The 20,808-nt window shown below is 41.2% G+C and overlaps 1 long non-coding RNA gene across 6 annotated transcripts in view; it reads left to right on the forward strand.

Moving 5' to 3' along the window:
* The window catches only part of LOC133044733 (uncharacterized), a 34,714-nt gene that overhangs the window by 3,554 nt on the left and 10,352 nt on the right, over positions 1-20,808 (forward strand). For 4 of the 6 annotated variants that reach the window (XR_009690043.1, XR_009690044.1, XR_009690045.1 and 1 more), the window contains 2 exons: positions 12,818-12,917; positions 15,312-20,803. This is a non-coding gene — a long non-coding RNA (uncharacterized LOC133044733). Of the gene's footprint in view, positions 1-12,817; positions 12,918-15,311; positions 20,804-20,808 lie in introns of those variants that run through there. The other 2 variants (XR_009690046.1, XR_009690047.1) reach the window with 1 other exon arrangement.

Below are 20,808 nucleotides of genomic sequence, written 5' to 3' on the forward strand. Positions count from 1 at the left end.
CGTGGGGCTTGCCAAGCAAGAATACCGGATGATCTTCCCAACCCAGGGATAGAACCCACCTTTCCTATATCTCCTTGTATTGGCAGGCGGGTTCTTTACCACCTGGGAAGCCCTTCGTCTCAGGTGGACGGTCTCCTAATCTTGATGGTCCCTTTAATCTTGCCTCAGATTGTTTCTTGTATGCTCCTCCCTTGATCTGCCCTTTGGAGCTCAGGGAAGGTTGTGGAGGCTGGAGTCTCTCCTACAAGAAATAGGGAACAGAAAGGCCTCTATGCCCAGGAGCCTCACTGGGCCCTGCTCAATTTCACCTCTCACTAATTTCTCTTAGCCATGTACCCTACCTATCTGTTTAACATCTTCCAAACCTGACATTACATCCCGAGTCTTTGCTGTGTTGCTTCTTGTTTCTGTAAGAAAATAGAAGGAATCGGAAATGTGTAACAGCTCCGGCCCACTCCCACCCTTGCGTCTAGCAACATTCCTCCATCTGAATACACTACTAGCCTCTATAACTGGATGGACAGTCCAGATTCCTATCCAAGACCAAAATGGCTACTTTTACATCAAGTTCCATTTTACTCTTGGAATTGTCCTCTTATAAAAGTTTCCCCATTCTACTTGATCATTTTATAAACATTTTAATAACTGCCCTCCAGGGAAAAAAAATCTTGATTGTATCTCCCTCCAAAGACTACCCCATTGCTCTGATCCACTCCTATACAGAAAAACTTCATCTCTCATGTCTGCTGCTCATTCTTAAACCTGAAAGTTAGACTTGATCTCCAAACTCCACTTAAACTTATGCTCTGGATTCTCAGGAGCCTCCATGTTCTGAAATCCACTTTTCATTTCTCAGTCTTCGTCTCACTTCACCTGTGAGCAGCATTTGATAACTTATAGCTGATGACTTACTCTGTTCCTCGTGAAGCTTCTTTTCTTGCCTACTGGAATTCCGCTCTCTTATGTTTCTCTCCTGTTTTCTAAAGGATTCCTTAGTCTCCTTGCTGGCTCCTCTCCTATCTTAAAACCCACGAATGGCTTCCCATCTCTCGCAATGAAAGCCGTGGACTTTGCATCTTACCATGGTATACACGGCCCTGCGTAAACCACTCCCACCCACGTTATCCCCGGTTTTGCATTCAGGACTTTTTTACTTGCTCAGTCTTCTCCCACCTCTCGACCCTCCACTTTCCACCGCTACACCAAGCATGTCTGGGTCTCAGGACCTCTACTCTAGTATCCTGCCTGAGTGCCCTTCCCCTTGGCACGAACTTTGCTTACGCAATGTCTCTCCTCAGATCTCTTTCAGAAAGGTCTGTACTCTGAGAACTATGTAAACTGTACCCCACTTACTCTCCCTTACTCTGCTCAATTTCCCTTTATACCACTTGCCCTATTGTCTTGTGTATTTCATTTAATTGTTGGCTCTCACTAGAGTGAAGGCTGTATGTGATAGAATGAGATAAATATTTGTTGAGTGAAAGAAGATTTAACTACAAAAATGTGCAAAGAAAGTAGCAAAATATTGTAAGTCTCAAGAGAAAAAGGAATATGGTTTCATTTCTGCTTACTCTCTAAAACAGGGTTAATTCAGTCCTGCTGTCACAAATTAAGTGGGGAAAAGCTGGATTATCCCTAATATAAAATACTATAAAAGGTAACACTTGAAAATGTATATAAATTTGCATATGTAGCTAATCTTATGCAGATTACTTGCATGCCTTTCTAATGAGAGGTCTCAAATTTGTAAATGAGCAGGAGATTTGTATTTCAACCAATAAATTAATACATGTCAGCCACTACAGGGGAGAACTATCAGCAAAAGGCATCGGTGACCCTGATTTTAACACCATCCTCTTGGTGGAGGAAGAATAAAAAACTCATGTCCTCAAGCCTCTACAAGGCTCTTGTAAAAGTGACTTTAAAAGGTTTTGCTAGAATTTTTAAAGGGTCACAAAATAAATATATTCCCTGAAATTTTTACTGACCTCTTTTTCACTTCTCTTTTTTTCTCTTCTTGCCTTTCTGTCCTGTGCCTTGACACAGTGTAGTGATCGAGAGCATGGGTTTTGGAAGCAGAATGACACGATCTAGAACTCGCTACATGGTTGACTGATTAGCAGTGTAACGTTGGGCAGATTATCACAGTCTCCCAAGATTATGCTTCCTTGTCTCCAAAATTGGCTTGATTAGGTATAGGGCTGTCTGTAAACAGTGAATGAGATTCGATAAATAATTTAGCACCACGTGGCATATCTTTTTAAAAAAAATCTTTTAAAAAAAAAGTACAATCTTCTAAAAAAAAAACTGCAAGGAATTACCCACAGAACTTAGAATACAGCCTGAGTCATAATACTGTGCATCTCATGTGAAATGGATACTCTGACATGCTGCATGGGTGACCCCAAGTTATGGACCAGTCCCTGCTCACAAAACCACAGTATTCAATGTAATTTGCATGGCACTGTCTGCTTGTACGTAAGCACATATACTCACTGGTGAAAATTGTAGTCTGACAAAAACATTGTTTAAAGTTTCCCGTGTTAGGTATTAGGAGGTTTTCTTATGGCTTCATCCAGTCATGTGAGATCTTAACTACCCAACCAGGGATCAGACTCACACCCCGTGCAGCAGAAGCACAGTCTTAACCACTGGACCACCAGGGAAGTCCCAGGCTTTACTTCAGATTACAGTAAAGCAGGCTGGATCCAAAAAGGAAGCACTCCATTTTACCAGGAAGTTGCCCCCAAACAGCCAGTCATCCAGCCAGCGAGGGAGACAGCAGCTCTTGGGGAGGAAGTGGAAGTGCTGCAGTGACGGTACTCAGGCCTGCCGCTCCGGTCGACGGGTCCTTGGCTTGTCCACGGTGTTCCTCAGTGTAGACTTTCCTTTGCCGACTTCTTCTTGCAAAGCAATATCAGACCTTAGGAGAAAGGTACGCAACTTTTCAAATAGGAAAACTGATTCTTTGTTTTGAAAAATGTTCATTGTATCCGCTTTTTACCAATTTTACTCTTTTTGTGAACAAATGGTTTTTAATTTTTTTTTTTTTTTTAAATGCTGCTGCTAAGTCGCTTCAGTCGTGTCCGACTGTACGACCCCATAGACGGCAGCCCACCAGGCTCTGCCGTCCCTGGGATTCTCCAGGCAAGAACACTGGAGTGGGTTGCCTTTTCCTCCTCCAATGCATGAAAGTGAAAAGTGAAAATGAAGTCGCTCAGCCGTGTCCGACTCTTCACAACCCCATGGACTGCATGCAGCCTACCAGGCTCCTCCGTCCATGGGATTTTCCAGGCAAGAGTACTGGAGTGGGGTGCCATTGCCTTCTCCTTTTTAATGTTAGGAACTATATAAACTAGCAAAATTTCTCTCCCTAAAAAGCTTATCACTGCCCGTAAGGCTTCTTTTTCACCCTTCAGCTGTTTGTCTTTCAAAGCAGAGGGAAAGCCTAAAAGTGGTTTCTTGGGACCCTTTTAGTCCTTAAGTTTTGGAGAAATTACACCATTTCGGTATGTTTGGTAAAGCACAGTTTGCCTATAAGACTGGTGAATTCTAGGACTTCCCTGGTGGTCCATTAGTGAAGAAGCCACCTGCCAATGCAGGGGACACAGGTTTGATCTTCTGATCCAGGTAGATCCCACATGCCTCAAAGCAGCTAAGCCCGTGCACCACAACTGGGCTCAAGAGCCCAAAACCAGAGAAGCCACCGCAATGAGAAGCCCACATACCACAACGAAGACTGGCTTTCCACAGCCAGAGAAAGCCTGCTCAAAGCAACAAAGACCCAGCTCAGCCAAAAATAATAAATAAAATTTAAAAATTAAAAAAGAAAAAAGACTGGTGGACTCTAGAGGCTCTAATGCAGTTTGCAATGATTTCTTGTTAAAGTAGGGTTTCTCCAGGTCCTGCAGATAGCAGTCACTACCCCTGTCAACACTCTCCCTGCAGGATATCATTTCTGCAAAACCTTCCAAACACTCACATACAGATAATTTGTTCCATAAATTCCTGGAATACGGCTGGATTGGGGAAATCATAAGAGGTATAGTGGGCTTCTCTGGTAGCTCAGCTAGTAAAGAATCTGCCTGCAATGCAGGAGACCCTAGTTCAATTCCTGGGTCAGGCAGACCTGCTGGAGAAGGGATAGGCTACTCACTTCAGTATTCTTGGGCTTCCCTGGTGGCTCAGCTGGTAAAGAATCCACCTGCAATGCAGGAGACCTGGGTTTGATCCCTGGATTGGGAAGATACCCTGGAGAAGGGAACAGCTACCCAGTCCAGTATTCTGGCTTGGAGAATTTGCAGAGTTGGATACAACTCAGCGACTCTCACGTCACTTCAAGAGGTAATAGTGTAAGCCAGCTTAGGATAGAATTTAACATGGTAGCCAGTTTTTCATGTAGAATTTAAAGAAATACTATGATATCACTCATGTCAATGTCCAGTACTTCCTAATTAAGCTTCATTTCAAGATGGGATAACTTTAGTAGGGATATTCTTTTAAGCTCACTGTTTGACTGTATTGTGTGCATTTAGGCCACTGTGTTAAACCCATCGCAGCAGGGAGCACACTTGGGACTTATGAGCAGGTGTCTGTACTTGCAGCCCAGCCCAGCACAGCAGGGACATATGACTCCATCGGCACAGCTCCAAACTTGTATTAGTGTTGACTGCTTGATACAGGTAGTATGCAACTGTGTGGTGCCAAATTCCCTCCTTTTAAAATGTTTTTCATCTGACTTTTCATCCTTTCTTGCATCATGAAGTATACTTTAAGAAAAGGGGATATTCATCATCTATATATTTAAAAAGCCATCTTACATCAACATCTAAAAAATTTCATCTGCAAAATTCTAAAATCCATTTTTGATGTTTTTCTACATGAAAGTTACTTTCTTGTCTGAAGGAATATTAGATGTATATTTTTACTTATTATTTGTTTGGCTTCACCAGGATTTAGCTGGGGCACCCAGGATCCTTGCAGAATGCCATCACTTAGTTGTGGCAAATGGACTCTAGTTCCCTGACCAGGGATGGAACCCAAGCCCCCTGCATTGGGAGCACAGAGTCTTAACCATAGGAACACCAGGGAAATACCCTATTTGACAGAATATTGACCTGTTTATATAGTGAGTAGATTTACCTACAGAACACTACAAATATGAAAGCTCTCTGTGGCAAAAAGACCTCCTGCCAGTATCTTTTCGTTCTTAGTAGAACGCTTGGTTTTTAGTGGGACTATCTGTCCAGAAGACTGTATTTCCTTACTTCCCTGTATCTTGAGGTAGCCATGTGATCAACTTCTGTCTAGCAGGATATAAGCAGAAGTGCTTGGAACTTCTAAGGGATCCTTGAAGAGAAAGGGCTATTCCACCTCTCCTTCCTCTGGCACAACATGATGTGATGGCTGGAGCTTGACTAGCCATCTTGAGCTGTGAAGTAGAAGCTGTGCGCTAAGGATGGTTTCCTGGCACAGTGGACAGGCGTATCGGCCCCAGAGAGACTGCGGACAGCCAGATTTTTTTTTCTGTGAGAGAAAATAATCTGCTATTTTGGTAAGCCGCTGTAACACTGGGTTTCTTGTTGCTCGTAGCTAAGTCTAAGTCTGCTCTCAAATATGGAAAGAAATGATCTGAAAGTACGTTGTACTGTGCTCTAAGTTGTTTAAGTTGGGGTGGGTGATACAGCATCTCCATTTGATGAAGAAATTCAAATCTAAATAGTGAAAGAAAGAAATAACAATACAGCTCACTTCAGTTTTTCTTCCCGAAGATGTCAGTACCTTTACCGTGATGTTCACTTCCTTTGAAAGAATAACATGACTTAACAAGTGAAATAGGTTGTCTAAAGCAAAATACCTTGCTACTTTAAATTTGCTAACAAGCAGACTCTGTTGTATTTATTTTCAATTCTTGTGTCTGTTGCATTTGTGGAAAATTCATGTTCCAATGAATTCAGGAAATTAATGTTGAATTAATAGTAAATGAAGTTTGTTATTGAAGGTGATTGCTTTTAGAGGGCTGGTACCTTATTTCTTGATTTCAGTGGTGGATGCATGTATATTTATTTTTAATCCATTAAAATGTACATATGTTTATGTGCTTTTCTGAATTAATATATTTCATAAAAATAAAGGATTAAAGACGTGAATTTTGTGGTTTCTTTAGAAATACACCTTTCACTTGTTTTGAAGCAAATATTTTGTTTTTGACAAAAAGAAATGTGAAATATAAAATTCATATTATTGTTAACAAATTCCTCAATAGTATATTGCTTTGATTAACAATTTTTATCAAGTATATGTGGTTTTTTTTGTTGTTGTTAAAACCTTTCAGTAGATGAACTAACTACATAGTTCCAGAAAGTTAGCAGACTTTCTCTATATAACATCCACTTTAAGCTAAACCCTTTAATAAGTAGAATCTAGTTGAAATAGAACCACTTCATGTCTTTTGTAGAACAAGCCTAGGATGAATGAATTGCTAGATTGGATTTTGTTACAGGTGCAGTAACATTCTAAGACATATTTCTGTAAAAGTACAGCATGGTAAAAGAGTGTTAGTCTCCACAAGTGTGTTTGGACAAGGCACTGTAGATTTTGAGTTTTAGTTTGCTGTATCCATAGAAGATGTATACTATCCCTGCCGTCCTACAGTTGTAAAAATACAGTGAGATATATGCACGTCCATTGAACAAGCACTTCATAAACCTGTTGTTATTAATATACAGATTTAATTTAACATTTTTTTCCTCTGCCCCTTCTAAACCCAGCTTATACAACTGGAAGTTTTCAGTTCACATACTGCTGAAGCCTAACTTGAAAGATTTTGAGCATAACCTTACTAGCACACAAAATGAGTGCAGTTGTTCGGTAGTTTGAACATTCTTTGGCACTACCTTTTTTTGGGGTTGGAATGAACACTGACCATTTCCAGTCCTATGGCCACTACTGAGTTTTCCAAATTTGCTGACTTACTGAGTGCACCACTTTAACAGCATCATCTTTTAGGATTTTAAATAGCTCAACTGGAATTCTGTCACCTCCACTAGCTTTGTTGTAATGCTTCCTAAGGCCCACTTGACTTCACACTCCAGGATGCCTAGGTGAGTGCCCCACCATCTTGGGGCCTTTTTTGTATAGTTCTGTGTATCCTTGCCATCTCTTAATCTCTTCTGCTTCTGTTAGGTCCTTACATTTCTGTCCTTTATCATGCCCATCCTTGCATGAAATGTTCTCTTGATATCTCAAATTTTATTGAAGAGATTGCTAGTCTTTCCCATTCTGTTGTTGTGTTCCTCTGTTTCTTTGCACTGTTCATTGAAGAAGGCCTTCTTATCTCTCCTTGCTGTTCTCTGGAACTCTGCTAAAGATGAAACTCCAATACTTCGACCACTTGATGTGAAGAACCGACTCATTGCAAAAGACCCTGGTGCTGGGAAAGATTGAAGGCAAAAGAAGAGGACAACAGAGCATGAGATGGTTAGGTAGCATCTCCATCTCAGTGGATATGAATTTGAGCAAACTCCCGGAGATAGTGAAGGAGAGGGAAGCCTGGTGTGTTGCAGTCCATGGGGTCGCAGAGAGTCAGACATGACTTAGTGACTGGACAACAACAATTTAACATGGACATGGTCCACGTTGATCCAAGTTCTCTGAGGCCTTATGTGTCAGCAGAGAGAGTGTACCAGTTGGGTTAAGCAGCACTAGCTGCCTTCCAGGCACTCTGACTTCTCAGAAAATTGGCATAGCATAGATTGATCCCTCCATCCCCTCCTAATCCTGTGTGGGTCAGGTGGGTCTCCTTGGTGGCCCTCCTACCGAGAGGAGAGACATGGAATTGGGGATGTGGGATGCCTACATTTTGCAACTCTGCCACCTTAAAGTCCTTTATTAACACTTCCAGCTCCCCTGATGGGACAGAGAAAACAGAGAACTCACACCTGCCCACTACAATCCTATGCTCTTCCCGTCAAAGCCCTCGGGCCAGAACTGTTTCTACAGCCCCATCCCATCTTCCGGGAGACATGGGTATTTGTAACACTACCAGGCACAGCAACAGGCAGCTTAAAAGAGCTACTTGATTTAAAGCAGGAATTCTTAATATTTAGTCCATGAAATGGCTTTAAGATAGTCTGAGAATCCCACTAGATTGTATACAAAACTCTGGGCTTGTGTTGTGATGTTTATTGTTTCAGAAAGAGAATCCATTGTTTTCTTTGGTCTCAAGGGGTAGTCAAAAAAAAAAGTTAAGAATTATGATTTAAGGTGAGATTTTCCTGGTGGTCCAGTAGTAAGACTCCGAGCTCCCAATACAGGGGGCCTGGGTTCAATCCCTGATCAGGGAACTAGATCCCACATGTTGCAACTAAAACCCAGTTACCCAAATTAATAGTTAATTTTTTAAAAAGAATTACTGATTTAAGGCAATAGGTAAGAGGAGAAAAACTATGGAATTGGCTGCTCTCCTTTTATATTTAACACTACCTATAGTTTACAGCCTACTTTCTATAGGTGATACATGGACCATAGAGGTTGCACACACAATGAATGACCAGGCATTTTTCATATGTTACCTTTAATATTCACATTCACCTTGAAGGCAGATATTCCCATCCCCTTTTTGCAAATAGAGAAACTAAGAAGCATAAAGATCACATAATATGCCCCAGATTACACACCAAGTAAATGCAAGGAATACCTATGAACCCAGGGCTTCAAAATCAAGCTTCAAAATCCTCATCTCATACTGGGTAATTTAAGTGTTTATCATCCACTATAAATGAGATATAAAAGACAATGTGGCCTGAACACATTCCTGACTTTTATTTTCCTCCAAACTGAACAAATAAAATACTGGTCTTTAGCAGAAATGTCATAGAAATTTCTGTGGTTCAATTGACAGACTCCAACATTGATGAAGATCTGTTGTATACAGAACTGGCTACAGATAGAAAAAAAGACCAAGTAACAAAAAGAGAAAAGAATTTCTACCTTATTCATGCTTAAATAGACGGATAGATATGTAGAAATACATGCTTTTTTGATTTTGAGATAACTACAAATAATTTTAAGTAGCTGCATTGAACTGGTGACAAAAATTTTTTTCTTTCTATTTTTTTGCTGAATTTTCTAAATTTTCACTTTAAATATCAAAATTCATTTAGAAACGGTAAATATGTCCCTGAAGTATCCAGAGTGACTCATGATCTTCAGAGAGCACTATTGAGTTGGTATCCTGGAGCATTTTGGGCAATAGAATCTGGATTTTTTTTTTCTTGAGAACATCAAAAACCAACTCTGGCTATAATAAGCAAAATGGAATTTATTGGAAGAGCTTAGAGAATTCCTGGAAAGTTGGGTCCCCCAACTTGGACAAAGAACAGGAACCAAGTTGCTCTCAAGGGTCAGGAAGCAAGTTGTCAGCAAAGTTCTTGGAGCAGTAAGAATGTCTTCTCAGCTGGTAACTGTTTTCATCCCAGTGCTTCAGTGATTCAACATTCAGTCTCAAGAGTATCTAAATGTCCAGTCCTCGATAACAGGCTCAATACTCCTCTCCCTGCTATTTGCCTGGTCCTACAGCCTTCTGTTCCCATGAAGGAAAGAAGCCACTTCCAAAAATGACTCGCAGTAAAGGGTTCTCAAAACAGAGGCTGAGAGACCAAATCAGGCAGCCAAACAGTGGCTGCCCCACCACAAGCAGCCATCCCACAGGTCACTGACACCAGGCTTTTAGTGTATAACTTTTAGGAAAGGAAATTAAAAGGTGAAATGTCTTAGTCAAATTTCTTAGTTACCTATGCTGAGCAAAAATATAAAAAATGTATTCTATAAAATAGGCTTCCCAGGTGGAGCAGTGGTAAAGAATCTACCTGCCAATGCAGGAGACACAAGAAATTCGGGTTCAGTCCCTGGGCCAGGAAGATCCCCTGGAGTAGGAAAAGGAAACCCACTCCAGTATTCTTGCCTGGAAAATCCCATCAACAGAGGAGCCTCGTGGGCTACAGTCCATGGGGTTGCAAAACAGTTAGGCATGACTGAGTGACTGAGCATACAGCACATTCTATGAAATAATATATTAATTTGGAAATACCATTCATCTCAATTACGGCTCTTTCTATCCCAATACTTATCAGAGGAACAAAAACTGAGTAGAGAGAGGTCTTTTAATAGAATAGGGGGGTGACTTCTCTGGCGGTCCAGTGGTTAAGACTTTGCCTTTCAATGAAGGAACAGGTTCAATCCATGGTCAGGTAGCTAAAATCCCACATGCCTCACAGTCAGAAGAAAAAACAAAAAACAGAAGCAATATTGTAACAAATTCAATAAAGACTTTAAAAATGGTCCACATCAGAAAAATCTTAAAAAAATAAAAGAGTAGGATTGGAATTCCCGGGTGATCCAGTGGTTAGGACTCAGCACCTCCACTGCTCTGCCTAGGTTCAATCCCTAGTTGGGGAACTAAGATCCTGTAAGCCATGTGGTGTGGTCAAACATAAAAAAGAATATGATTGATTGTATCAAAGGAGGCTTTCCAGGTGGCACAAGTGGTAACAAATCCCCCTACCAATGCAGGAGATGGAAGAGATGCAGGTTTGATCCCTGAGTCAGGAAGATCCCCTGGAGAAGGAAATGGCAACCCACTCCAATAGTCTTACCTGGAAAATTTCATGGACAGAGGAGCCTGACAGGCTACAGTCCATGGGTTCACAAAGAGCTGGACGTGACTAAGCATGCACACAAGCAATACCAAAAGAAATACAATAAGGAAAAGAAGTTGTGAATAGTCAATAATAAAAGTAAGAAGAAATAGTAAAGAAGGAAAAGGGATGAAGAGACAGACCCTGCAAAGGAAAAGAAAGGGAGCCTGTCAGGAGAAATATGGATGCAAGCCTTTGGCAAGCTCCTCCTTCAGGCTTGCTCCATCTGCTACCATGAATTCCTCGTCACCCTCCTTTCCTGACACCGTTACTTCCATCAGTTCCAGTGAGCTCCCTGCACCTACAGACAAACCTACACTCTACAGTAGAGATGCAGAGCTCATTGAGATCTCAGGAAGTCAGGAGCAGTCCCTACCAAGTGCAGCTTCCTTGCACCATCAACACAGGAGCTCCAGAAAACCACAGGTGCTGGGTGCAGCAGCCCTGGAGGGGCTCCCGCAGAAATCTGATGGATAGCGATAACCTTCAGAACCTGTTCCTCCCTTTTGCTTCTTCAGATCCTTTCCAAACAAAGCTCTTCCAAAGGAGGACAGAACCCCTCACTAGGGGAACCCGGTGCAGCAAACCAGGGCTCACTCACGTCTGTCTCTGGCCTGAATTTCACCAGGAAATTCACCCAGGCACGCTTTGTTGAGAAGTACTTTGTGACGAGGCTTCACATTTTCCCTCAAATCAGCTAAAACAAAATCTTAGGTTTACCTCTTTGGTTTTCACATTTTTCTTTGTTGAGCTTAAGTAAAAGGGACTGTTACAGAACCAAACTTGGGTCCACTCACCTACAGGCCATAAAAACAATCTAGTGACCCCAGGTTCTGGTGAAGGAAAGTGCAACATTTTGAAACTGCAACTCAGATTGAAACCTGAACCCAAGTGACTGGGACTTGAACCCAGGCAAAACCCAGACTGGGACTTGAACCAAGTCTTCTAACTGAGATCACACACCTGCTCTCAGGACTTAATGGAGTTCAGGTTCTTGATACTTCATTGCAAAAAGAGTTCAGTGTGAGACAAAATGATAGGTAAGAGGTGGATTCATTTAGAGAGAAACACTCCACAAAGTATGGGCCACCTCAGAAGGCGAGAGCTGCAGCCAGGTAAGAGGGTGTCAGTTTTTATAGGGGTGGGTCATTTCTTAGGCTGGTGAGTGGGAGGGATATTCCAGCTATCTTGGGGAAGGCTATGTGCTAGGTCACTTCAGTCATGTCCAACTCTGTGACCCAATGGACTGTAGCCCGCCAGGCTCCTCTGTCCCTCGGATTCTCCAGGCAAGAATTCTGGAGTGAGTTGCCATGTCCTTCTTCAAGGGACCTTCCCAACCCAGGGATCGAACCCCCATCTCTTAGGTCTCCTGCATTGGCAAGTGGATTCTTTACCACTAGCACCACCTGGGGAAAGGGTGGGTGTTTTCAGAAATTGGGCCACCACCCACCTTTATGACCTTTATGGACTTGCAACTATCATGATGTCTGTAGGGTTATCATTTAGCTTGCTAATACGTTACAGTGAGTGCACACTGAGACACACTAGACTCAAGGTCTAGTGAAAGTCGATTTGTCTGCCATCTTATGTCTGTTTGATGCTTATCAGTCTATGTTATGTCCTCAGGCTATGTCATTCCTTTCAAGATTGTTCCTTAAATTCCCAGCCTCCTGTTTCAGCTTGGCCCCAATGTGGGGCCAAGGAATATGGGCAGTTAATTCTCAAAAGGCCCAAATTCCCCAAAGGCTTTCAGGGAAAGGTTTTTAAGGACCGAGTGAAGAAGAGGACTTCAGGGTGTGTGATCAGCTCATGAACATTCTTCTGATTGGTTGGTGATGAGGTAATCAGGAATGAAAATCAGAAACCTTCCAATTCCAGCTGGTCTGATCACAAGCTGGTGATCAGTATGCATTTAACTTCTACCTTCTACCTGGTGAGGGTTTCAGTACCTGCAAAATAGCTCAAGGATATGGCTCAGAATATTATTTGTAGCCCTTGAAGAGGAGCTGAATGTCCTTGACTTTAATGGCTAAACTATCATTATCATGTCTTGCTGGACTGTTTTCCTTTGTTTCTGCATTCTCTTACTTCTCTGATTAAATGTGTTCTTTGGAACTCAGGAAGGCCTCCAGAGACTAAAGTTTTTTCCATAAACAAGAGGCAGACAGAGGACACAGCGGGGGATCTGTCCCTGGAATGCCCCCATAGGATCCTGCTCAGGTACTGGACTGCTCTTAACCAAAAACTTCCAGCAGCATGATCACTGGTTACGGAAATCCTGGAAAGTCCAAACAGCCCCCAGATTATAGTCTACTTTGAAAATGAATACTGTATTAGACAAATATGAAAAGTCTTGAGAGAGGGATACTCCTAGATGTTTGTCTGCAACTTTAAGACTGTGATTAAAGTCCAAAGTAGGAAGAGGTAGAGAGAAAAAAATAGATTGTGATAAAATCTTTCTACTCTGTTTTCTCAAAAGAGCATTTTCTTGTCCCCTTTTTTGGGAGTTACCCTGTTCACTCCCTTTCCATTAACAGTGTGTCTCAACTTTGGCCAAGTTCTGGTATATTTTGTAAATCAACCTTGTTTTTCTATCAGTGATAGCAAGCACAGAAACTTTTTTTAAAGAGGAATGACTGTATCATGACTTAGACTTGAGGAAGAATTAAAAAATAGGTCAATTTAGGCTTCATTTTATAGTATACGCTTTTTATAACATGTATTTTTCTTAAATTTAGCATATATTTTTGTTACAGAGCAGCAAACATGTAGAAGAGATTTTTTATTTGGAGACTTGTTTAATAAACATGCTGGCACTTATTAGGAAAAGTCAAAACCTTAAAAAGGAGAGTTATAGACTTCCCAACTTCTATTAGAAAATAAATATAGATTTGGCAGTCTATCCTGGTGATTAGGTGATAGGCATATGACAATATTTAATGCAGAAGACAATGATTTCAAAGAAAATCAGAGAATGAGCCTTGTGTCACTGAGATGGGCTGGTAAACACTGAGAAAAGTCAAAATACTTTTAAGTTTTTAGAGCAACCGTGCTTTCTGCAAGGATGTAAGAGCCTGAGAGCTACCATTTAAGAGAGAGAAGCCTGACACTGAATTCTCAGAAAAATGGAACTGGAGTTAAGAACATTTTAGTGTTAAACTGGGTAGGGGTATATTTGGCCATCAAGAGTGCATCTTTTACTTAGACTGGAGGCCAGGCTTTGGGCTCAGATGGAGAGGAATGTGTTTCTCTAATACACAAGAGAACTGAGAACAAGAAATTGAGTAGCTGCTTTAAATCCTCTTAGATACATACAGACCCTGTATGTATCTAAACTAACTAACTATATGGCTCTGGTCTTGGCCTGGTCGTAGAAAGACGTGGGCAAGAATGAAAACTGAAAACAGTCTAAATGACAACTCTGTGCAGGGACATCAGTTAAATGGCTTTAAGCAACACACATGCTTATTCGCCTCTGTTGTACAAAATCCATGCCTAACGATGAGCTAGTTCTGGAGTCAACTGGTTTACACACCCTACACGGCTGAGAGCAAAGCAGATCTGGAGTAAGTGAGTACATGTGACACAACTCCAAGGACCCCAGTCCGTCCTGCAGCCTCTCAGTTCTCTCTGGTGTACCTATGTGTCTCTGCAACGTGCCTTTGCAGTGCCTTCCTCAGGAGACCGTCTATTTCCAGTCCTTATATCTGGACTTGACCATGGGACTTGCCCTGCAAATGTAGTGCAAGTGGAGGCTTGACCAGCACCTGTGCACACAGCCCCTCCCTCTCTTGCTGTTGAAGACTCTGCCTGTTACCAAGCCTAAGCTCATACTGCTCAATGCCTGACAAGCCAATCAATTGAGAAAGCTGCTGGGGCTAGGAATAGTGATTTTATTCAGAAAGTCAGCAGGTAGAGAAGATGGTGGACTAGTGTCCCAAAGATCCATTTTGCTGGGGTTTGAATGCTAGTTTCTTTTATAGAACAAAGAGGGGAAGGTGAGGAAGTAAAGTGAAAAAGGTGATCAGTTCAGTTCAGTTGAGTCGCTCAGTCGTGTCCGACTCTTTGCAACCCAATGAATCGCAGCACGCCAGGCCTCCCTGTCCATCACCAATTTCCCGGAGTTTACCCAAACTCATGTCCATCGAGTCGGTGATGCCATCCAACCATCTCATCCTCTGTTGTCCCTTTCTCGTCCTGCCCCCAATCCCTCCCAGCATCAGGGTCTTTTCCAGTGAGTCAGCTCTTCACATGAGGTAGCCAAAGTATTGGGAGTTTCAGCTTCAGCATCAGTGATAAGTTGTAGCAAATTATTTCCTAGTTCCAGCCAGACCCCAGAGGGGGTGTGTTAATTTCTTCTTTCCTACATCCATTCACAGATGGGCTTCATCTGGATGTTTCCCATAAGCTAAACAAAGGTATTTTCAACCTTAACTCTCAGGCATGGGAGGCAGGATTCCCAGAGATAGACCATTATGTACATTTTAAGCTATAGACAACATCCCTTTAGTGATGAACTTGTAACAAAAGCATAGAGTACAAAGGTTAATGGAAAAGAAACAGATCCAATATGAATTCACATTTGTTCTTCCCTATGACATACCCACTTTTCAGAAAAATCTCAGGCTAGTCTTGTAAAGGATGAAAGAGTACATGGAGAGAGGACCCAGAGTACATGGAAAGAGGACCAGGCCGTGCCAGCCAATCCAGCTTCTGCAGGTGAGAGCTACACACTGGCAGGGAACTGAGAGCTGCTGACCCTCCATGGAGCAAAGACAGACCCAAAGGACTGACCTACAGAACTGTGAGCAAGTACTGGTACTCTGCTTTTTAAGTCATTACATTTGGGGGATGATTGGTTATACAGTAAAAATTAACACTGTTACTAAAAAGTAGATGCTAATTATTATTGTTCAAACAGAAAATGTTGCTTTGAATCTTTAGCAAACATGCATGATATGGGGATAATTTTTTAAGACTAAAATAAATCTAATATACTTTTATTTATATACTGAAAGTATTCGTTGCTCAGTCATGTCCGACTCTTTGCAACCCCCTGGATTGTAGCCCACCAGACTCCTCTGTCCATGGAATTCTCTAGGCAAGAATACTGGAGTGAATTGCTATTCCCTTCTCCCGGGGATCTTCCCAACCCAGGGATCAAACCCAGGTCTCCTGCATTGCAGGAGGATTCTTCACTGTCTGAACCAGCATATATTTTAAAGAATAATGGAATTTAAAGCAGGAGTTAAAGAAATACAACACTTAACTACAATAAAGTAATTCACTGGAATTCAAATATCCTCAATTATTTAATCCAGGGGCCAGCAAATTACAGCCCTCAGGCCAAATCTGAACCCTGACCTATAAAGTTTTGACTGACCTATAAAGTAAATAAAGTTTTATTGGAACACAGCTATGCTCATTTAATTATATATTGTCCAAAGTGCTTTCAAACTGTGGTGCTGGAGAAGACTCTTGAGAGTCCCTTGGACTGCAAGGAGATCCAGCCAGTCCATCCTAAAGGAAATCAGTCCTGAATATTCATTGGAAGGACTGATGCTGAAGTTGAACTCCAGTACTTTGGCCACCTGATGTGAAGAGCTGACCCAGTGAAATGGGATGGTGGGGAAAGATTTCTGATGCTGGGAAAGATTGAGGGCAGGAAGAGAATGGGGCAGCAGAGAATGAGATGGTTGGATGGTATCACCAACTCGTTGGACATGAATTTGAACAAACCCCAGGAGATAAGTGAAGGACAGGGAAGCCTGGAGTGCTGCAGTCTATGGGGTTGAAAAGAGTTGGATACAACTTAGTGACTGAACAATAGCTTCTTTAATACTATGATACCAGAGCTGAATAATTGAGACTAAGACTGTGGCTTGCAAAGTCTAAATTATTTCCTATCTGCCCCTTTACAGAAAAATTTGCTGACTCCTGTTTTAGTGATTATATTTCAATAAATGTTAACTATTGTCATCGTCATTATCATACATTGTCATCATCCCTATTATTGTAGCCAATGGGATGCATGTGGAAAATAATATTCCCTTGATCAAAGAGCAGCCACCTAATCCTACAAAATTAGTATTCCTAATCTTTACATGAACACTGTAGTCAGCAATGAAGGGAAACACATACCCTTCTCCTTATTTGAGAAAGTACTAATAGAGAAACTTGCCTTCTATTAGAATGTATTTATTTGCCATCTAAGTCTACACATGTAATTTTTACTTAATTTCAAAGATATGATACATTTAAAAATCTCTATAGATAACCATTAACCAAAATTGGTTTAAAATATAATACAGACAAAAAGCAAAAATTAGATTCACTTTATTATGTGAAACTAGTTATTAGTGGTGTTTAGGGACCATATGAGCTGTTACTAAAAATCTTAAATCTGTATTTCTACAGAAGAGTACAGTAGTCTATGTTTAAAGAATGTTCTTGACCAGAAAGTTAATAAATTTAAAGTCATTTCCAGTTTTCCAGTTGAGACAATATACAATACGTATGAGAAAACACAGGAGTTTGATGAGTGACAAGATTTGAGAAGATAGACCCAAGAACTTGTATATGACAATAAATACAATAAGAATTGGAAAAAATTTAAAATTTGGAAGCATGGGTCCTGTGCCTTATTATTTAACTTTTAGAAACATTTATGTATTTATTTGGCCGTGTCTTAGTTGTGGCATGCAGGCTCAGTGGTTGCAGCATGTGGGATCTTAGTTCCGCAACCAGGGTTGAACCTGCATCTCCTGCGTTGGAAGGTAGACACTTAACCACTGGACAACAAGGGAAATCCCTGGGTACTTGGCCTTAGAACTCATTGTTTATTTTGTTTTCTTTACGTCATAAAGCTTCTAAGAGTTTTTTGTCATTCTTGTAAAATTTTAGGAGAATGTGGCTAAATATCAGTCTCTTAAAATGTAATCTGCTTGGCATATGATGGCTGCATCAAACGTATATTTTTCTCTGTTGTTGCTTTGGTTACTATCTATATTCTCTTTCTGAAATTGTGTGTGTCCTCCTTGATAGATCCTACATCTCTCTCAATCTGTCTGTCAAATTTCTTTCATTTCTTTTTTTATCTGTCTGAAAATTTATGTTGACTTAGCTTCTTAATTCATGAATGTGATCTAAATAAAAAGAAGTCAGCTTCAGATATATCTAAATTCTCAATATGTTATATTTCTCTTGTCACAGTTAAGATATATTAGTGAAATAGAACCTTAAACATTAATAAATGCTTAATAATTTTCCTAGATTTTATAAAAGTTTTCTTATCAGAAACATACCCAATGATCTAAAGAGGTTGGCTAATAATGAATATTCATTTCATAAATGACTCATAAATAGCAAAAGTAACTAGTGGCAGTGTAGGAGTAAAATATATGGATTCTGAATTGAGTCTGAATGAATCCACAATGGGTAAGTACTCTTATCAGCCTACTCCAAAATGAAAATATCCACTTCTAACAAATATGTTTTACTTCTCCTTACAGTAGTGGCAATTAATGAATCTTTTTTTTTTTTTTTAATGTTTATTATTATTATTTTTTTTTTCCAGTGGGTTTTGTCATACTAATGAATCTTTTAATTACACTTACACATTATTCTCATTAGCCCAGCTCCCAGTGGAAATATCAACCTTGAACAAATACCTGTAAAGGGTAACTGGTTTTTTTTTTTAAGAAATAATTGGCTTTATTAAACGATTCATGAACTGGGCAGCATACCATCTCACAAAAAGAAAGGAGTCTCAAAAAGCTGCAGAAAAGCAAAGATTCTTAAAGGCACAGGAAGGGAGGGACAGGAAGTCATAAATGAAAAAAAAAATGAATTATTTCAGGCTAGGTCGCCTACTTTGGGGGGACAAAAGAGTCTATCAGGTGAATTATCTCACTGGCACTGACCAAGGAGTTCCAGACTGATTGGTTAAGGGTAACGGTCAAATATATAGTGCTGTACTAAGTCGCTTCAGTCAGGTCCGACCTGTGTGACCCTATGAACTGTAGCTGGCCAGGTTCCTCTGTCCATAGGGATTCTCCAAGCAAGAATACCGAAGTGGATTGCCATTCCCTTCTCCAGGGTTAAAGATATAGACAAACACTTAAAGCTGAAAGATGCCTAGTCCAACCTCTTCATTTCAACAACAAGGAATCAGAATAAAAGGATTAAATGGTTTGTCTAAGATAACGCAGCTAGAAACACAGTTTCTTGATTCCTACCTCGTTAATAAACAATCCATTGTCTTAACAATCAGCATGACAGAGAGATGTGCCTTGGGAACAAGTCAGACTTATTAGAGAAGAACTTGCTGTGCACAGAGCCACTTCTGGGTAAAACACACCGAAACGGTCATCAGAGAGCCCAGGCATTAGAGACGCCAGGCACCAAACTCAAGAAGGCAGTGAATTAGAGAAAGGGATGTATCATAGTAAGCTGATGGGCTTCCCTCATAGCTCAGTTGGTTAAAGAATCCACCTGCGATGCAGGAGACCCCGGTTCAATTCCTGGGTTGGGAAGATCCCCTGGAGAAGGGATAGGCTACCCACTCCAGTATTCTGGTCTGGAGAATTCCATAGTCCATGGAGTCACAGAGTCGGACACGACGGAGCCACATTCACTTTCATAGTGAGCTAAAACAAGGATCCTGCTAAACAAGGACCCTGGATACTACCAGACACACATGCATGAAATGAGTCTATACAGTGTCCTCCCAGTCTCGGGGCCAAACCCACACCTACTTTTCTCTTATTTGTTTCTCTCTCAAAGCCTCTGCTTTTCTCTGTTTCTTTTCCCCACCTCTATTCCCCTCAAAATCTAATTTTAACTACATTATATCACATTAGTATTTTTTTACAGGCAGGGAAGAAGGCAAAAGTACAAAGCACAGTGTAATTTCCCCTAAGTCCCAAATTCCTTAAACTTGATCTTAGCTATGTGATTAAGTAATTTTCCCTGTGTATTTAAGAGTAATTTAAATATAAATCTTTATTTTTTCCCTTTAAAAACCCTATAAGGTTGCTGCATTATGCACTTCATGATCCGTATTTTGGTGGGGGGAAAGAAAGCTTAAAGAAAAATAAAGATTTTTAAACTTACCAAGCATTCCCAAGACTGGAAGTATCTCTGTTAATCTTGCTAATTAGAGGATTCTGCTGCTGCTGCTGCTAAGCCACTCCAGTCAACTGTGTGCAACCCCATAGACGGCAGCCCACCAGGCTCCCCCGTCCCTGGGATTCTCCAGGCAAGAACACTGGAGTGGATTGCCATTTCCTTCTCCAATGCATGAAAGTAAAAAGTGAAAGTGAAGTTGCTCAGTCGTGTCCGACTGTTAGCGACCCCACAGACTGCAGCCTACCAGGTTGCTCCGTCCGTGGGATTTTCCAGGCAAGAGTACTGGAGTGGGGTGCCATTGCCTTCTCCGACTTAACACACATGATATATGAGAATGTCACCTTCTGAAGGGCCACCTTTGCCTCCATGATCCACGATTCTCAGGATCTCTGCCACCAGTTGGACAAGTAGAGCTGACTTTTGCCCGTAAGGTGATGGTTTAGGAAGCCAGTATTCTCGGGAGGGCTTAGGAGTCGCTTAGGCAGCAAGTCGCTTCGGTCATGTCCGAGTCTTTGGGACCCCATGGACTGTAGCCTGCCAGGCTCCTCTGTCCATGGGTCTCTCCAGGCAAGAATGCTGGAGTGGGTTGCCATTGCCTCCTCCAGGGGTTCTTCCCGACCCAGGGATCAAACCGGCCTCTCCTACATTGCGGGTGGATTCTTTACCACTGAGCCACAGGGAAAACCCCTTCTCATATGGCAGCAAAGGTGAATTTGAATCTCTCTTGGTCTATACATCAGTCTATAAAAATAATTAAGCAAGCCTTCAACGTGACAGCCACTAGTTTTGGAGAGTCAAATGGGCATCCAACACCCAATATCCTGAATTGCTATCTTTCTGAGACTGGAGGGAAGTGATGAACCTACCACATTTTGAAATGAAAGCAGAAGTCACTCTGCGGCAGGGCTATAGCTTAACATTTTCAGCAAGACGTGGATCCTTTATTCACTTTCCACTTACAATGCTCTAACTGCAAGTCTTG

This window comes from Dama dama, chromosome 23, assembly GCF_033118175.1.
Source record: "Dama dama isolate Ldn47 chromosome 23, ASM3311817v1, whole genome shotgun sequence".
Lineage (NCBI taxonomy): Eukaryota > Metazoa > Chordata > Mammalia > Artiodactyla > Cervidae > Dama > Dama dama.